Source organism: Gracilinanus agilis, chromosome 5 (genome assembly GCF_016433145.1).
Source record: "Gracilinanus agilis isolate LMUSP501 chromosome 5, AgileGrace, whole genome shotgun sequence".
Classification (NCBI taxonomy): Eukaryota; Metazoa; Chordata; class Mammalia; order Didelphimorphia; family Didelphidae; genus Gracilinanus; species Gracilinanus agilis.
In genome coordinates, this window is record NC_058134.1 from 132,995,033 (window position 1) to 133,015,453 (window position 20,421).

Here is a 20,421-nt window from a genome sequence, read left to right on the forward strand (position 1 = left end):
TTATTTTTTTTAAACCCTTGTACTTCGGTGTATTTTCTCATAGGTGGAAGATTGGTAAGGGTGGGCAATGGGGGTCAAGTGACTTGCCCAGGGTCAGTTTTAGTTATTTTTTTAGATATCATCCCATTATATTCATCTCATACCCTTGCCCTCTGTCTAATATGTATATGTGTGTGCGTGCATATACGTATATTTTCCTTTTAACTACCTTAATAATTATAAAGTTCTTAGGAGTTTCAAGAATCATATTCCCATATAAGTTTGTAAACAGTATAACCTTATTGCATGTCTTTTGATTTGTCTTTCATGTTTTACCTTTTTATTCTTCTCATGAGTATTGTATTTGAGAGTTATACTTTCAATTCAGCTCTGATCATTTCATCAGGAATATTTGAAAGTCCTCTGTTTCATTTAATACTCGTTTTCTGCCTGAAGGATTATGTTCAGTTTTGCTGGGGAAGTGACTCTGGAATATCATATTTAGGTCCTCTAGCCATTTAATGTAGCAATCTTGTGTTCTTCTGGCTGTGGCTCCATGGTATTTGATGTTTCTTTTTGCCTGCTTGAAATATTTTTTCCTTGACCAAGTAGTTCTAGAATTTGGCTATAATATTTCTGGGAGTTATCCTTTTGGGATCTCTTTCAGGAAGTGATCAGTGGATTTTTTTTTTCAATTTCTATTTTCTATCCTTTGGCTTTTGAACATCAGGGCATTTTTCTTGATAATTTCTTGAAAGATAATGTTTAAGGGTTTTTTTAAATTTATTATTTTTTTATCATGGCTTTCAGGTAGTATGGTAATTCTTAGGTAATCTCTCCTGGATTTTTTTCCCAGATCAGTTGTTTTTCCAATAAGATTTCACATTTTCTTCTACTTTTTTATTCCTTTTACTTTCTTTGCTTTTTGATGGCTCATGGAGTTATTTGTTTTCACTTGCCTAATTCTAATCATTAATGCACAATTTTCTTGAGTGAATATTTGTACCTCCTTTTCTATTTGGTCAATAATGACTTTTAAGGAGTTTTCTTCAGTGAAATTTTGTACTTCTTTTTCCTTTTGACCAATTCTGCTTTTTAAGGAGCTCTTCTTTTCATTGAATTTTTGTTTCTTTTTTTTTAGCCAATTGACCCAGTCTTAATTTTAAGGTATTATTTTCTTTAGTTCTTTTTTCATGCCTTTATCAAGCTGTTGACTCTCTTTTCTACAACTCTCGTTTCTTTTCCAATTTTTTCTTTTACCTCTCTTATTTGATTTTTACAATCTGTTTTTGAACTCTCCCATTAATTTTTTTTAATTTTGAAACCAATTAATATTTTTCTTGGAGTCTTTGGATGCAATAGTATTGACTGTCTTCTTCTGAGTTTGTGTGTTGGTCTTTCCTGTCACCAAAATAACTTTCCAAGGTTTCAGGTTCTTTGTGCAGCTTCCTTCAGAGCTAACTCTGGGGCATCTATAAGTTTAAAGTTCTTCTGAGATGGTATAATTTAAAGAGAGGGGTATTTAATACTCTACCAACATGTGCTCTGCTTTGTGAGCAACCACAAGTACTTTTTTCCTGCCTTGAAACCATGGCCTTTGTCCCCTGCTCCCCTGTGGCTGCAAGCACTGGTGCATGCCAGTTCTCTTCCTCATCCTGAGACCTTGACCTAGTATTGCGATCTGAATCTATTTATGTGCAGTGCAACCCAGAGTCAGTGAAGGTACCTCTGTAATCTCCTTCTGAGCAGCTGTCCTTACCGTCTGTGGTTGAGAGCTCAGAAAGACTTGGATATTCTGATTCAGGCACCCCCAAGGCTTATTGCCATGGTAGGACCTGCTTTGGTATGTTACTTTGTGCTCTACTTGCATTCTGGTGCAATAGATCCTTTGTACCAGCCATCTAAAATGTTTGTGGCTAAAAAAAATCACCTTGTCTTTTTGTAGGTTATGCTGCTTTAGATTTTGTTTTGAGGCATTATTTCATAGTTTGGAGTGTAATTTGGTAGAGATCCCATAGGTCTGTGTAATTTCTCTGCCATGTTGGCTCTGCCCCTTGATTTTATATTTAGTGGAATTTTTGTTTTGTATCCCCATTGCCTAGCACAGTTCCTGCTTGACTCTTAGTAGGCAATTAATGAATGCTTGTTGAATCAAATCAAATTGAGTTGAGTGTACTATGAAATATTATTTATAGTAATATGCTTTAAAGTTTATTTGTTCTCATTCAGGTTATTTCTTCTCCCCCCCATTCTCTGCCCCTTATCCATCATTAAGGGATATAAAGCTAAAATCCTACCACCTGCATATAGTCTTTTAGTCCCGCTTAGTGTCCCAGCCTTCCTTATAAAATTATCTCTAATTTATCCCATATATACCTTATTGGTACACTGTTGATTGCATATTGTTCCACTGCAAACTGTAGGCTCTTTGAAGGCAGGGACTACTTTTTGTTGCCTTTTTTTTAGGTATTACCCATGTTTAGCAAAGTCCTTGGCATATAGTAGATTCTTAATGTTTATTGACTTGTTTTACAAAGCATGATGGGTTCTTCAGTCATATTTTCTAAGTCTGTGACGTTGGTATTTAAGTGCTTAAGGTGTATTTTGGATAAAAGGCTATTTGCTGCCCATTATCTGTAACCAGGAAGAGCATTAAAATACTCCAACAGCTGAGTCTTTTCTATGCTGAAGGCTATACATGTGCATTTTTAATAAGAACCTATTATTTATAGTCCAGGGTGAGTACTACCAAAATATTGAGTCCTTGCTTCAACTATGAAAAAGACAAGACAGGTAAAAGTCAAACAAAACTTGTAGAAATTCTATACATTGTTAAATGCCTCCAGCATATACTGAGTATTTAATGTAAACTCAGAGACAATAAAAGTCTGACTGAAACATAGTGAATAGGTTTTTTGTGACTGCAATATTTTGCCCTATTAGCTCTTTGAATATAACAGCTCAATGTGAAAAATGACTGGACAGCTTGGAGATACATTTATTTCTAACATCCTCAGGCATTGATACTGAATAATCTGACAAGCAGCCATCAGGACTGATTATGAAAATGGCAAAAATGAACAGATCTACTCAAACTTTTTTAGATTTTGGACAAATATATTAGGACTTTATTTTAAAGTAGTTCTAATCAAAACTGCTTTTCCTGTTCCCTTTTGGAAATTGTATTTCTTATTTTAAAGGCTATCTCAAGATTTATTTTAGCAGATTGTTTTGCTTGATATCACTGATATTTGCATGAATAATTGCCACTTTTAAAAGTATTTATTAAGAGTGGCATAGGGGAAAAAGAACTAGCCTCAGTTAAGAGGACATAAGATCTAGTACTCCAATTCTGATACCACCTCGCTTTGAACAAGTAATATAACTTCTCACTACCCCAGGCAGCTGCCTAAAATTATAAGTTGAGGATCATGTGTTCATCTGTTATGTTTCTAAACCAATGAAATCATAGTTCTGGTTCATTTTTTTCTTTTAACACATTTATGATTACTGTTTCCAAGTTGATAGCATCTTCTTCCAGAATTCTAATATTTTCAATTATAAAAATGGGGGGGTTTGAAGGCAGAGGAAGTATATTGTAAATTACATTAATAAAAAACTCCATCCCATTATATGTTTTCATATATCTCATTTAATCTACATTGTAATCAATTGAGATATATAAAACTTTTTTTTAACAAAACACAAAACTCTGAAAAGTGCTTCTATAAAGAAATATTATAGTATTGTGGTTTTCACAGAATGGTCTGGAGATGCCTAGGGGTCCCTGAGACCCTTTCATGGGGCCCACAAATTTGAAACAATTTTCCTCCAATTGTTAATTTTCTAATGCTGTAAATGTTGATAGATATAATCAACACAAACAAAAGTTTTTGGACTTTACAGTAACTTAAAGAGTATAAAGAAGTCCTGGAACCAAAAGTTTGAGAACTTCTTATATAATAGAATAAGGGTTTGAATCCTAGAGCTGCTATTTATTAAGCAAGCCTTTTAAGCCCCTTCACTATCAGTAAAACAAAGACTTGGACTAGGTTTCTGTAGTCCTTTCTAGCTTTAGATATCTGTGCTAATAATATTGAAATCTTGTGAGCTCTCTAAATTCATCTCCTCAGCAGTAAATTGGACTAATGCTTGTATTTTTTTAATCTGATTGACTTATTCCAGTAAATATTTTTTTAGTGCTGACTCTCTTCAAATCAAAAAGTTGTGTGGCATTGACTTTGGAGTTAGGAAGATCTGAATTTAAGTCTTGTGATCATAGGCAAGTCACTTAAACTCTGTGTCCCAATTAAGCCTTTAAGCATGCAAGTTGCTGTTCTTCATCAGTGGAAGGATTCCTAAACTAGAGGTTCCTTAGACTGATAAAAAATTGGTTCAGATCCCTCTTCCCCAAGTATAAAGAATTGTGGGTGCTAGATTCTGGAGACAAAGACAGCTTGTTTTTGCAGGAGGGTAATTTCATTCTCAGGGTGGTCCAACTTCTTTCTAAACGTTAAAAAACTACACCTGTGTATATTTATCTTTTTCATATATGATGTATATACATTTAACATGAGTTTTTATTATACTTTTATGCAAGGGTAGATGAGATTAACTTTTTCATTTTCTATATGACTCTACACAATCAAAAAGTATTTCATTTAATATGTAATTTTATAGTGGAGTTACATAGATTTTTAAATTTCAGAGTACATATTTAAATTAATAGTTAAAATATAGGACATCACTTTTGTTTAGCCCTGGTGAATTCATGATAAATATATTCACTGGTCTTGGAGTCCAAAGCCATGCATTCAAGTCCCTGTACTGACATTTTGTAGTTATATGTCCTATGGCAAGTCATTTCCCTGTTTTAAATAAATTTTCTTCATATGTTAGCAGAGTATGGTAATATAAAGAAATTTATAAATTATACATTTCTTCATAAATGTGAACTATTATTTGTAGTCTATATCTCTTCCAAATGAAGATCCTGGAAATCATCTAATATGAGTCATAATTAAGGATCTGGTATGTTGAGCCTATAAAACTAGGGCATCGAAGGAACTATCTTTTTTCCCTATGTTTCCTATGAATGATGAATTATAGCCATTATTTGCCTATTTGTTCCCAAAGATAAAATTAGGAATTGCAGATGGAGTTTAGAGTAAGTCCAACTTAAATTCATTATATGGAAGGACCTTTAAAATTCTCCAACTAAAGCTTTATAATTTGAACTGGTTCCATTACTAAGTATTTATCTTTGTAATGAGATGTATTTTAGCAAAGGCTGTCATGAATTTCATAGAAAGGATTCCTGTATTCAGTAGGATGTTGAACTAGATGACCTTTAAAGACCCTTCCAGCTATAATGTTCTGCAATTAAGAGGTAAAAGACTTTATTCAACATTTGCTTTTCAAGTAAAGTTTGCCCAAGAATTAAAGCAAGGATCAATTTTTCATATCTAATGATCTTCATGACTGCTAGCTTAAATTAAAAAATCCTATATGTTAATATTCAGTTCTATCCAATCTGTCCAATCTGATGGATTTCTGTTTCATATTAGAACAGGTTAACATAAATTCTACTGTTGTTTCTATTATAATCAATTCTTTCCACAGTTTGCATTATTTTAACACTATAAAATGAAATGAGAAAAAAAAATAGATACTGAGTAACTTTTAGGCCAACTTTACATTTAAGTAGAAGAGGCAATCACCTCTGTTACATTGTAAGGAGGCATGAAAAATGCCTTTGACTGTCACAAACAATTGCTACAGGGGTCTGAGAAACTTTTCTTTTTTATTGATTATAAAGCCTTATTTCCTTATTCCTCTTCATATCTATAAAAGCAATTTGTAGCCAGACTTTAAATAAAAAAGTTTGCATTTGATCCTGCCAAGCCAGAAATTATATGATTTGAACCTGTGTTTTAGGAAAATCATTTGGCAGCTAAGTGGAGAATGGATTAAAGAAGGGGGAGAGGAGGCAGACAATTAAGAAACTTCTAAAATAACCTAAACCCTGTGAGTAAAATGAAGGGGATGGATGGGTATAAAAGATATAGAGACAGAACTATTAAGATTTGGCAGCTGTCAATGAGGAACCTCTCAAACAGGTAGACTAGTCCTTGAACAATAGACACCAAGTCCATCCCCAGGTCTTTATTTAAAATTTATCCAACTTAATGTGATCTATCAGAGTTTAATATTCTACTTTCATAGTCTTTGACAAATGAAAGTCATGGCCATTCTATAGCAAACCTTTAGAACAAAAATTTGGTAAAATTAGTGGAAGTTAATAAAACCTTGTAAAAAACAAATTGGAATGTTATGTTGTTCCTTCCGAAACCAAGCCCAATATCAGTAGCATTTAAGATTAAAAATAGAGGAATGAAACAATGTTTAGCAACTTCTTTTTGAAATGAAACATCTTTTTTCAAGTAATAAATATAGTTACAAAATGTGCTACTCAGTGATTACACTGTCCTTTTTTATAAGGAAGAAAAAATTTCAGTGAAAGTAAGTTTAGTATAATGTTTAGTAAAAGTATTTACCATGCTGTAAGCTAAACATAAAATAAGATGAATGTGCTGTTCTTTGAACAAAGTATGAAACTACTTTTTTTACGTGCAATTATAATTATTTATCTTTGAAAGAAAATAAAGTCTTTTATTTTATATCATTTAATGAGTAATGAATTAATTTCATTTCACTATGGTCCATTTGTACTATAATTTAGATAGGTCTTTGTTTCATTGCTCACTTTGGCAAGAACATGGATATTATTTGTGGCTAGTGTTCTGGTATAGTGCAAAGAACCCTGACATGAAGTGAGAGACTTTTCATTCATGTTCTCTATTGCTTACTATGGGGCACTTTAATTTTTCTGTGCCTCAGTTTCCTAATCTGTCAAATGGACCTAATACCAGGGCCATCTACCTAATATGGAATTATTTTGAGGGAAAAACAGGTGTGTATTGAATGAATAAGCAAAAAAAGGCACTTAATGTCATTACTTCCCAGTTTAAAAAAATTAAGTAATGTATTATAAACCTTCTCTTCTTTTTCTATAAACCCCTTTTGCAGGTATGGGGGGTGGGAAGGTCAAATCAACATGCTAGGGTTCTTTAAATATCTTTTTATTTTGGGTGGATGTGAATAGAATGCACAGGCTGTCCTTTGGTTATCCCTCACTCTTGCTACCCAACTATTCCACCTTCTTTCTTCATAATGTATCTTTCTTTCCTCATAATATGTCTTCATAATGATATATGTAGTACTTATTCTGTTATATGGTTCTTCATTGCTAACATCCTGCAACTAGTTTCCCCTATAGGTTGCTCCTTGCCCTTTGATTCTCAAGGCAATTCTTTAATAATCAATCAGTATTTTCATGATTTCTGGTCATATAGCATCACTGGAAGAAAGTCTATGTTAAAAATATGGAACTGGTTTTTCCCAGTGAGAACCATGGTATCACTAAAAGCTCTGAGTTCTGTCCCTAACTGTAGTCCTATATTTTGTCTTTTATTTAATCAATTATGAAACCAGTTTAATCTTCATCACTAGTTTTGTTTAAGACATAAGTATTGATTGACCACTCAGTAAGCATTTATAATCACTCTTCGTTCCAGGCACTGTGCCATCACCTCTCTGATTATCAATACAACTGTATATGGCAGCTAAAATGACAAGCATTCTTCTATCAGTTCATTTTTCTTATGTTGGATAGTTAGGACAAACTGCTTTGTCAGGAGATTGTCCTGCAATGATAACACTTCTCTTTGGGCCCTGTTGGAAAGCATAGCATTCCCTGTTTTATGCCTTGCTTGATTGATATTTATCAGAAAGTCATTGAATAAAGATATTATATCTTTCAACACATCTTGTAAGTTAAAATGTGGATGGGAGAAATCTTGTTAGAGGAGAGTCTTTAAGGTGAAAATTTGCCCTACTCAATCAAATGTCTTTTTAAAAAAATAAACCCATACTTTCTGTCTTAGCATCAATACTGAGTATTGGTTCCAATGCAGAAAAGTGGTAAAGGCTAGCCAATTGACTTTTAGTGACTTGCCCAGGGTCACACAACTAAGAAATGTCTGAGGGTAGATTTGAAGCCTCCTTTCCCCCAAGTCTGGCTATTTGTTCACTGAGCCACCTAGTTGCCTCTACATACCTTTTTATACTTAAAAAAAAATTAACTACAGTGGGATTTTTACTCTGTGCTTTTTGATCAATTCTTTAAAGAAGTCTATTATAGAACATTTCATCTGTAGTCTTTTATAGAATAGTCAGCCCATCAGTTTACTTCTCATATTTTCATCAAAAATGTTTTTGAAACATGGCTAGATACTTTCCATAATGTAGGGATGGGAAAGTGGAATATAGATCAATGGTTTCTCAAAATACGTTCATTCAGTGTATTAATAATATCTGGATATTTATTACAAATTATTGGTATCCTACCCTCTGAAAGAAAACAATGTATGTGTTACTATTTTTATTTTATAGACAAAATATGAGCTACAAATAGCTAAATGATTTGCCCCAGCTCACATCTAATAAACACCAACACATTTTCAGTTTCTAATATTCCTTCCATTCTCCAACACTGCCTCTCTTTGTAGAGAAAAGAGTTCATTGACATTTAACCCTTTCAGCTTCATTTTTGAGAATGACACAGAAGTCAGCTTTTATTTCACCACCCCCAAAAACCAAGATTCCACTAATGTCTCAAGGGTCCATGAATGGATATAGAGAACTCAGATAGTAATTATAATAGCTCATAACCTCTTCTTGGAAGAAAACAGAATTTAAAGTTGTCAGCAGGGCAGTACTCCAATGTTGTAGTGAATCTTATTTCTTCCACAGAGCCATCAACAGAACCTTCCAGACTCATGGTATCCCCTTTGGGTTGGACTTCCCACAGAAGGCAAATATAAATTAGGATTAGGCAGGCAAATCCTTTCCTATTTGTCCTCCACTGATATAACTCATAGGAATAGTAGAGCACAACAAAGTAAATGTTGTTTCTGCCTCCATCTGGTAGTGTTAATTCATTACTGTACCGTAGTTTGGGGTGTGATCTATTTACTTCCCCAAGAAGTTGTTAAGGAATTCCACCTTTCTTTTTTTTTCTGAATTTAAACATTTATTAATAATCATTTTTAACATGGTTACATGATTCATGCTCCTACTTTCCCCTTCACCCCCCGCACTCCCCCCACCCATTGCCGACGCACATTTCCACTGGTTTTGTCATGTGTCCTTGATCAAGACCTATTTCCAAATTGTTGGTGGTTGCATTGGTGTGGTAGTTTCGAGTCCACATCCCCAATCATGTCCACCCCGACCCATGCGTTCAAGCAGTTGCTTTTCTTGTTTCCTTTCCTGCAGTTCTTCCTCTGAATGTAGGTAGCTTTCTTTACCATACATCCCTCAGAGGTGTCCTGGGTCATTGCATTGCTGCTGGTACAGAAGCCCATTACATTCGATTTTACCATAGTATAACAGTCTCTGTGTACAATGTTCTTCTGGCTCTGCTCCTTTCGCTCTGCATCAGTTCCTGGAGGTCTCTCCAGTTCGCCTGGAACTCCTCCAGTTTATTATTCCTTTTAGCACAATAGTATTCCATCACCCGCATATACCACAGTTTGTTCAGCCATTCCCCAATTGAAGGACATACCCTCCTTTTCCAATTTGTTGCCACCACAAAAAGCGCAGCTATAAATATTTTCATACAAGTCTGTTTATGATCTCTTTGGGGTACAAACCCAGCAATGGTATGGCTGGATCAAAGGGTAGGCATTCTTTTATAGCCCCTTGAGCATGATTCCAAATTGCCAGCCAGAATGGCTGGATCAGTTCACAGCTCCACCAGCAATGCATTAATGTCCCAATTTTGCCACATCCCCTCCATCATTCATTACTCTCCCCTTCTTTCATTTTAGCCAATCTGCTAGGTGTGAGGTGATACCTCAGAGTTGTTTTGATTTGCATTTCTCTAATTATTAGAGATTTGGAACACTTTCTCATGTGCTTATTGATACTTTTGATTTCTTTACCTGAAAATTGCCTATTCATGTCTCTTGCCCATTTATCAGTTGGGGAATAGCTTGATTTTTTATTCAATTGCTTTAACTCCTTGTATATTTGAGTAATTAGACCCCTGTCAGAGTTTTTCGTTATAAAGATTTTTTCCCAATTTGTTGTTTCCCTTCTGATTTTGACTACATTGTTTTTGTTTGTACAAAAGCTTTTTAGTTTAATATAATCAAAATCATTTAATTTACATTTTGTAATTTTCTCTAACTCTTGCTTGGTTTTAAAGTCTTTCCTTTCCCACAGATCTGACAAGTATACTATTCTGTGTTCACTTAACTTGTTTATAGTTTCCCTCTTTATATTCAAGTCCTTCACCCATTCTGAATTTATCTTGATGTAGGGTGTGAGATGTTGATCTAGACCTAATCTCTCCCATATTGTTTTCCAAATTTCCCAGCAGTTTTTGTCAAATAGTGGATTCATGTCCCAAATGTTGGGCTCTTTGGGTTTATCATACACTGTCTTGCTGATGTCATTTACCCCAAGTCTATTCCACTGATCCTCATCTCTATCTCTTAGCCAGTACCATATTGTTTTGATGACTGCTGCTTTATAGTATAGTTTAATATCTGGTACTGCTAGGCCCCCTTCCTTCACATTTTTTTTCATTATTTCCCTTGAAATTCTTGATCTTTTGTTTTTCCAAATGAAATTTGTTATAGTTTTTTCTAATTCAGCAAAGAAGTTTTTTGGTAGCTTCATAGGTATGGCGCTAAATAGGTAAATTAATTTGGGTAGAATTGTCATTTTTATTATGTTAGCTCGTCCTACCCATGAGCAATCAATGGCTTTCCAATTGTTTAAATCCAGTTTTATTTGTTTGGAAAGTGTTTTGTAGTTGTTTTCATATAATTGCTGTGTTTGTTTTGGTAGATAGATTCCTAAGTATTTTATATTGTCTAGGGTGATTTTAAATGGTGTTTCTCTTTCTACTTCTTGCTGCTCTAGTGTGTTGGAAATGTATAGAAATGCTGATGATTTATGTGCATTTATTTTGTATCCTGCAACTTTGCTAAAGTTGATGATTATTTCTACAAGCTTCTTAGTTGATTCTCTAGGACTTTTTAAGTATACCATCATATTGTCTGCAAAGAATGATAGCTTAGTCTCCTCCTTGCCTATTTTGATACCTTCAATTTCTTTTTCTTCTCTAATTGCAACTGCTAGTGTTTCTAGTACTATGTTGAATAATAGAGGTGATAATGGGCATCCTTGTTTCACTCCTAATCTTATTGGGAAGGCTTCTAATTTATCCCCATTGCATATGATGTTTGTTGATTGTTTTAGGTATATATTGTTTATTATTTTCAGGAAAGGTCCTTATATTCCTATACTTTTCAGTGTTTTCAATAGGAATGGATGCTGTATTTTGTCAAAGGCTTTTTCAGCATCTATTGAGATGATCATGTGATTTTTGTTTGTTAGACTGTTGATATGGTCAATTATGTGGATGGTTTTCCTAATGTTGAACCAACCTTGCATTCCTGATATAAATCCCACCTGATCATGGTGGATGATCTTCTTAATTACTTGCTGGAGTCTCTTTGCTAGTATTCTATTTAAGATTTTTGCATCTATGTTCATTAGGGAGATTGGTCTGTAGTTTTCTTTCTCTGTTTTTGATCTCCCTGGGACCGGCATATAAATCTCCCAATCCCTGTCCCCTCTGGCCCACCAGAGCAGAACCCTTTATATTCACAGATAGTGAGTGCCTAAGGCTGGTTTCGAACTCAGATCTTCCTGACTCCAAACCCAGCACTTTATCCATTGAGCCACTTCCCTGCCTTCTCATGCCGACTTTGTTTTACAAAAAAACCAAAAAACATGAAACCATGATGACTACTATCTTCTTCCCCAGAGTCTAGCATTTATGATATTTTTTTGCACTGTTAACAGGATAGTTTTGGTCCACACACTTTTTCATCTTATGTTCATCTGCTTTAAAATATTTAGTGCTACTGGAGTAAGGATGGCTTTCTAGATGAACAGTGGGTCAGAGTTTTACTGTATCTTAATTACACAATTCATTTTGTTTTTCCCCAAGGCAGATAATGGTGTCTTTCTGTCTTCTCAAAAGGGCCAAGTAAGAGCAGCAACTTCCCTATTTAGTCCCTCAGTCTCTGTCATGCTTTACACTTGGGAAGATTTGGTAGCATACCTTTTAAAATTTATTCTCTTCACTTTCATCCTTACCCACTTCCCAATTTTTCATCTTCTCCCTGGCCCTGGGGTTCTTATACTAGGTTTTTGTTACTTTGGTTTAAGATGGAGAGAGGCCAAGGTTTTATCACTTTTTTTTTAACCCTTACTTTCCATCTTAGAATCAACACTGTGTATCAGTTCCAAGGCAGAAGAGTGGTAAGGACTAGGCAATGGGGGTTAAGTGACTTTCCCAGGGTCACACAACTGGGAAGTGTCTGAGGCCAGATTTGAACCTAGGACCTCCCATTTCTAGGCCTGGCTCTCAATCCACTGAGTAACCCACTTGTCTCCCAGGATTGAGCTCTGTTAACGTAAAGGCCTCATGATATCTCATTGCAGGCTTTTCCTCTAATTTCAGTAGGACCAGTAATAGGGGCCACAGACTGGTTTGGCACAGAGAAAGCTTGTTTGAGAAAGACCAAAATATGACTAGGGATATTCCTGTGACTATCTCATGAATGTGAACTGTACATAGGGAATAAGATAATTTTTAACTTGTGCTTATATTATTTGAATAGGGGGAATAAAAGATTGCCTATTGGGTCTTAGAGTTTGTTTTTTTGATTTTGTAAATTTTATATAATTGATTAATTAAGAAAATTTTTCTGTGGTTACATGATTCGTGTTCTTTCCCTTGTCTCCTCCCATACCCTTCCTTAGACAATGCACAATTCCACTGGGTTTTACATGTGTCATTGATCAAGCCCTATTTCCATATTATTGATATTTGCACTAGGGTGATTGTTTAGAGTCTATATCCCCAGTCATATCCCCATCAATCCCAGTGATCAAGCAGTTGTTTACTTCTGTGTTTCTACTTCCACAGTTCTTTTTCTGGATGTGGATAGCGTTCTTTCTCATAAGTCCCTCAGAAATATCTTGGATCATTGCATTGCTGCTAGTAGAGGAGTCCATTATTTTTTATTGTGCCACAATGTATCCGTCTCTGTGTATAAGGTTTTCCTTGTCCTGTTCCTTTCACTCTGCATCAATTCCTGGAGGCCATTCCAATTCACGTTGAATTCCTCTAGTTCATTATTCCTTTGAGCACAATAGTATTCCATCACCAACAGATACCACAATTTGTTCAGCCATTCCCAAATTGAAGGGCATCTCCTCATTTTCCAATTTTTTTTCCATCACAGAAAGCATGGCTATAAATATTTTTGTATAAGTCATTTTCCTTATTATCTTTTTGGGGTATAAACCCAGCTGTGGTATAACTGGATCAAAGGGCAGACAGTCTTTGAAAGCCCTTTGGGCATAGTTCCAAATTGCCATCCAGAATGGTTGAATCAATTCACAACTCCACCAGCAATGCATTAATGTCCCAATTTTGCCACATCCCCTTCAACATTTATTACTTTCCTTTGCTGTCATGTTAGTCAATCTGCTATGTGTGACATGGCACCTCAGAGTTGTTTTGATTTTCATTTCTCTAATTATAAGAGATTTAGAACACTTTTTCATGTACTTCTTGATAGTTTTTATTTATCTGAAAATTGTGTATTCGTGTCCCTTGCCCATTTATCATTTGGGGAATGGCTTGGTTTTTTGTACAATTGATTTACCTCCTTATAAATTTGAGTAATTAGACTTTTGTCAGAGGTTTTTGTTAAAAAGATTTTCCCCCAATTGGTTGCTTCCCTTATGATTTTGATTGCATTAGTTTTCTTGGTACAAAAAAAACTTTTTAATTTAATGTAATGAAAATTATTTATTTTACATTTTATAAACATTTCTAACTCTTGCTTGGTCTTGAAATCTTTCCTTTCCCAAATATCTGACAGGTATACTATTCTGTATTAACCTAATTTACTTATAGTTTCCTTCTTTATATTCAAGTCATTCACCTATTCTGAATTTATCTTGGTATAGTGTGAGATGTTGATCTAAACTGAATCTCTCTCATACTGTTTTCCAATTTTCTCAGTAGTTTTTGTCAAATAGTGAATTTTTGTCCCCAAAACTGGGATCATTGGGTTTATCATACACTGTCTTGCTGAGGTCATTTACCCCAAGTCTATTCCACCAATCCTCTCTTCTATCTCTTTACCATTACCATTTTGTTTTGATGACCACTGCTTTATAGTACAATTTAAGATCCACTACTGTTAGGCTCCCCCTCCTTCACATTTTTTCATTATTTTACCTGATATTTTTGATCTTTTGTTCTTCAAAATGAACTTTGTTATAGATTTTTCTAATTCAGTAAAAAATTCTTGGTAGTTTGATAGGTATGGCACTGAATAAGTAAATTAATTTGGGTAGGGTTATCATTTTTATTATGTTAGCTCATCCTACCCATGAGCAATTAATGTTTTTCCAATTGTTTATATCTAGTTTCAATTGTGTGGAAAGTGTTTTGTAGTTGTGTTCATATAATTCCTGTGTTAGTATTGGCAGATAAATTCTCAAGTATTTTATATTGTCTAGAGCAATGATGGGCAAACATTTTAAAGAGGGGGCCAAAGGAATGGAAATGCTCATCTGTCCTTCTGTTTCTAAGGCAACTCTTTAGAAGTTTCATTATATTGTATCCTACATATTTTATTTGTCAGATTAGGAATAATGTGCCTCTGCTGGATAGAACATTTCAGGGGGCCACATCTGGCCCAAGGGCCATAGTTTGCCCATCTGGTCCAGAGTGATTTTAAATGGAATTTCTCTTTCTAACTCTTTCTGCTGGGATGTGTTGGAAATATATAGAAAGGCTGATGATTTGTGTGGGTTTAGTTTGTATCTTGCAATTTGCTAAAGTTGTTGATTATTTCCACTAGCTTTTTAGTTGGTTCCTTAGGATTCTTTAAATAGACCAGTGATTCCCAAAGTGGGCACTACCACCCCCTGGTGGCTGCTGCAGCCATCCGGGGGTGGGGTGGTGATGGCCACAGGTGCATTTATCTTTCCTATTAATTGCTATTAAAATTTTTAAAAATTAATTACCAGAGGGCTAAGTAATATTTTTTCTGGAAAGGGGGAGGTAGGCCAAAAAAGTTTGGGAACCACTGAAATAGACCATCATATTATCTGCAAAGAGTGATAGCTTGGTCTCCTTATAGACTATTTTAATACCTTTAATTTCTTTTCCTTCTCTAATCGCTACTGCTAGTTTTTCTAGAACAATGTTAAATAATAGAGGTGATAATGGGCATCCTTGTTTCACTCCTGATTTCATATAATTTATCTCCATTGCAGATGATGCTTGCTAATGGTTTTAAATTTCTACTGTTTATTACTTTTTAGAAAATGCCCTTTGATTCCTATACTTTCTAGTGTTTTCAATAGAAATGAGTGTTGTATTTTTCAAAAGATTTTTCTGCATCTATTAAGATAATCATGTGATTTTTGTTGGTTTGCTTGTTGATATGGTCAATTATATGGATGGCTTTCCTCATATTGAACCATCTTTGCATTTCTGGTATAAATCCCACCTGGTTATAATGAATAACCTTCATGATCACTTGCTGGAGACTTTTTGCTAGTATTATATTTAAGATTTTTGCATCATGTTCATTAAGGAGATTGGTCTGTAGTTTTCTTTCTCTGTTTTTGGTCTGCCTGGCTTTGGAATCAGTACCATATTAGTGTCATAAGTGAATTTTGGAGGAACTCCTTCTTTGCTTATTATGTTGAATAGTTTGTATAGTATTGGGATTAGTTTTTCGTTAAATGTTTGATAGAATTCACTTGTGAATCCATCAGGCCCTGGGGATTTTTTCTTAGGGAGTTCTTTGATGCCTTGTTCAATTTCTTTTTCTGATATGAGATTATTTAAGTATTCTATTTCTTCTTCTGTTAATCTAGGCAATTTATAGTTTTGTAAATATTCATCCATATCATCTAGATCAGTGATGGGCAAACTACAGTCTGTGAGCCAGATGCGGCCCCCTGAAATATTCTTTCTGGCAGCGGGACATTATTCCTAATATGATGAATACAATGAGTAGGTTACAATAAAATGAAACTTCGAAAGAGTTGCCATAGAAACAGACTGACAGATGAGCATTTCCTTTCCATTGGCCACCTCTTTAAAAAGTTTGCCCATCACTGGTCTAGATTGTCATATTTATTGCAATATAATTGGGCAAAATAGTTTTAATGATTGTCTTCATTTCCTCTTCATTAGAGGCAGGATCTCTCTTTTCATCTTTGATAGTGTTAATTTGGTTTTCTTCTTTCCTTTTTTTAATTAGATTAACCAGTCCATTGCCTATTTTATTTGTTTTTTTCAAAGTATCAGCTTCCAGTCTTATTTATTAATTCAATAGTTCTTTCAATTTCAATTTTATTAATTTATCCTTTAATTTTTAGGATCTCTAATTCAGTTTTCATCTGAGGATTTTTAATTTGTTCACTTTCTTGTTTTTTAATTTGCATGCCCAATTCATTGATCTATGCCCTCCGTAATTTGTTAATATATGCACTCAAGGATATAAATTTCCTCCTGAGTACTGCATTCACTGAATCCCATAGATTTTGATAGGATGTCTCATCATTGTCATTCGCTTCAATGAAATTCTTACTTGTTTCTATGATTTGTTCTTTGACTAACCAATTTTGGAGAATCATATTATTTAATTTCCAATTAATTTTTTATTTGCCTCTCCATGTGCCCTTATTAATTATTATTTTTATTGCATTATTATATGAAATGGTTGCATTAATTATTTCTTCTCTTTTGCACTTGTTTGCAATGTTTTTATGCCCTAGTACACGGTCAGTCTTTGTAAATGTATCATGTGCTGCTGAAAAGAAGGTGTATTTCATTTTGTTTTTATTTTTCTCTACATATCTATTAACTCTAATTTTTCTAAAATTTCTTTCACATCTCTTAACTCTTTTTTATTTATTTTTTGGTTTGATTTATATAGATCTGATAGAGGAATATTTAGATCTCCCACTAGTATAGTTTTATTATCTATTTCCTCCATGAGCTCTTCCAGTTTCTCCTCTAGGAATATGGATGTGGGGCACTGGAGTGGCTCAGTGGATTGAGAGCCAGGCCTAGAGATGGGAGATCCTAGGTTCAAATCTGATCTCAGATACTTCCTAGCTGGGTGACCCTGGGAAAGTCATTTAACCCCCTTTGCCTAGCCCTTACTACTCTTCTGCATTGGAGCTAATACACAGTAATGACTCCAAGATGGAAGGTAAGGGTTTAAAATTTTTTAAAAAATTAAAAAAAAGAAATTTGGATGCAATAATATTTGGTGCATACATGTTAAGTACTGATATTTTCTCATTGTCTATACTGCCTTTTATCAGGATTTAATTACCTTCCCTATCTCTTTTAATCATATCTATTTTTACTTTGGCTTTGTCAGATAACATGATTGGGACTCCTGCCTTCTTTTTTTCAGTTGATGCCCAATAGATTTTGCTATGGCCTTTTATCTTTACCCTGTGTGTATCTACCTGCCTCATGTGTGTTTCTTGTAGTCAACATATGGTCTGATTTTGGTTTCTAATCCACTATTGGTTCTATTTTATGGGTGAGTTCATCCCATTCACATTCAGAGTTATGATTACGACCTGTGTATTCCCCAACATTTTGATTTCCTCTCCTAATCTTCCCCTTTCTTCTTTCGCTATTTCCTTCTACACCAATGGTTTACTTTTAATCAGTCCCCACCCCAATCTCCACCCTTATTTTACTTCCCTTTCTGCCCCTTCCCTTTTTATTCCCCTCTTATTTTTTATGGTCTATTAAATTCCCTCCCCCCCTCTCTTTCTTTCCCTTTTTGTACTCCCCACCCCATCTCCATCTTGGTTTTTTCCTCTCAAATTCTCTGTAGAGTAAGATCGAATTTGATACCACAATGGGTCTGGATGCCCTTCCTTCTCAAAAATGATTCTACTGAGAGTAAGGTTTGAGTATTAACTATTAGCATTTTCTTTCTCTTCTTCTTATAATAGTATTCTTCCCCTCCTCCTCCCATGTGCCTCTTTGTGTGGCATAGTTTATCCTATTTTTCTTATTCTCTCACGTTTCTCTTATGCCATCTTCTATTCCCCCCTTTTCTTTTTTGCATATCATCTTAAACCACTTAGTATCCCAATCTCTACCTATGAATAATTCTTCTAACTACTATAACAGTGGATACAATTTTTGACAATCACAAATAACATTTTTCCATATATGAATATAAACAATTTGACCTTATTGAAGCCCTTAATGGAAAAAATACATTAAAAAATTTCTCCTCTCTTATTTACTTTTTCATGTTTCTCTTGATTTTTGTATTTGGATATCAAAATTTTCCATTTAGTTCTTGTCTTTTCTTTACAAATATTTGGAAATCTTCTATTTTGTTAAATGCTCTTACTTTCCCCTAGAAGTATATAGTCAGTTTTGATGGGTAGTTGATCCTTGGTTCTAGACCCAATTCTCTTGCCTTTCTTAATATCATAATCTATGCCTTGTGGTCCTCTAGTGTAGAGGCTGCTAGATCCTGTGTAATCCTGATTGGTGCTCCTTGATATCTGAATTGTCTCTTTCTGGCTTCTTATAATATTTTCTCCTTAATTTGGAAGCTCTTGAATTTGGCAATTACATTCCTGTGGGGTGTCTTTTGAGGATTTAATGTAGAGGGTGATCTATGGATTCTTTCATTGTCTATTTTGCCCTCTTGTTGAAGAATATCAGGACAGTTTTCTTGGATTATTTCTTGTAGTATGATGTGATTCTTTGTGCTTATTTCTAGGTTTTCAGGTAGACCAATGATTCTCAAATTGTCTCTTCTTGATCAATTTTTCACGTCAGTCATTTTCTCAGTGAGATATTTCATGTTTCCTTCTATTTTGTCATTCTTCTGATTTTGCTTTATTAATTCTTGCTGTCTTGTGAGATCATTAGCTTCTACTCGCCCAATACTGATCTTTAATGACTATTTTTCAGCTGATGTATTTTTTTATTTTCCTTTTTTGGTTTGGTCTATCCTACTTTTCATAGCTTCCATCAGGTCATTTCTGGTCTTCATTTTGCTTATCATTTCATTTGATTTCTGGGCTTATTTTTCCAAGTGGGGGATTCTGTCTTTTAAACTGTTGTTTTCTTTTTGAACTATTACCCACTTTTCTTGCCAAGTTTCTCCTATCTTTTTAACTTTGTTCTCAAATTTCAGCCCGATTTCTTGGAAAGCTTGGAATCAATATCCATTTTTTTTGAAAGTTTGGATGTGTTTGCTTGTTTGTTGTCCTCTGCTGTCTCCTCTGTAGTCTCTTGTTTCACTAAGTAGAAATAATCCAGAGACAAAGGCTTTTTCTTATTTTTTTTGGTAGTTATAGATTGTAGTTCTTGGGTGTTATTGTCCATTGCTTTGTTGGTTTTTCCTTCCCTTCCCAGTCAGAAGTCTGAGTGAGGAGGGCAGGTTCTCTGTATATAGAGGTACAGAGTGTGTTTTGCCCTGAGGCTATTTTTCAAGTCTCCATGGTGTCTGTTGTGTGCTGCCCCTCTCTGTTCCATCTCTGTGCCAAAGGTCCTCATTCCTCAGCCTCCTGAGATCCCAAGTCTCATTGCTCTCAGGAGTAAGTCTGTGGTGTTCTCAACCAGCTCCCAAGAAAGAACCTAGAAATTGCCTCGCTCTCACTCTGATTCTGGCATGCTGACTCTGACTCTGGCACCATAGGTGGAATGGTGAAAGGATGATTAGCTTGCACTTTGGGGACAGTTATTTAACCTTATCCATGGAATCGCCCAAATCCTGCCTACCTTCAAGGCTGTGTCCTATAGTGGATCCCCTTTCACTCATCTGATTCTGTTTTTTATGTGCTTTTGAGGAAATTCTATCAGTTGATGGTGAGGAGAGGAAGATCCTTCCTTCTACACTGCTACCATCTTATCCCAGAGTTCCTCTTAGAGGTTTTGTATCCACCCTCAGTGCCTGGAAGCTATAATTAGAATCACAAAGGTTACCCCCTAGCTGTAGTACTGTGCTTCCAAATAATAGAGGAAATTAGACATCTTGGAAAAGAGATGTAGAAAGAAGAGTCCTTCAGGCTATCCCAGCTATCTAGAATGCTTTTCCACCTATATGTTTTTGAGTCATTATCTCATTATTTCTATTCATTTCCTTTCTATTTCAGTCATTCTAGTCCCTAGCTATTTCTTGAACACAGCTGATTTCCACA

The 20,421-nt window shown here is 34.9% G+C and overlaps 1 protein-coding gene across 1 annotated transcript in view; it reads left to right on the forward strand.

Moving 5' to 3' along the window:
- Positions 1-20,421, forward strand: part of TSPAN12 (tetraspanin 12) — a 119,361-nt gene that overhangs the window by 74,383 nt on the left and 24,557 nt on the right. The window lies entirely within an intron of this gene.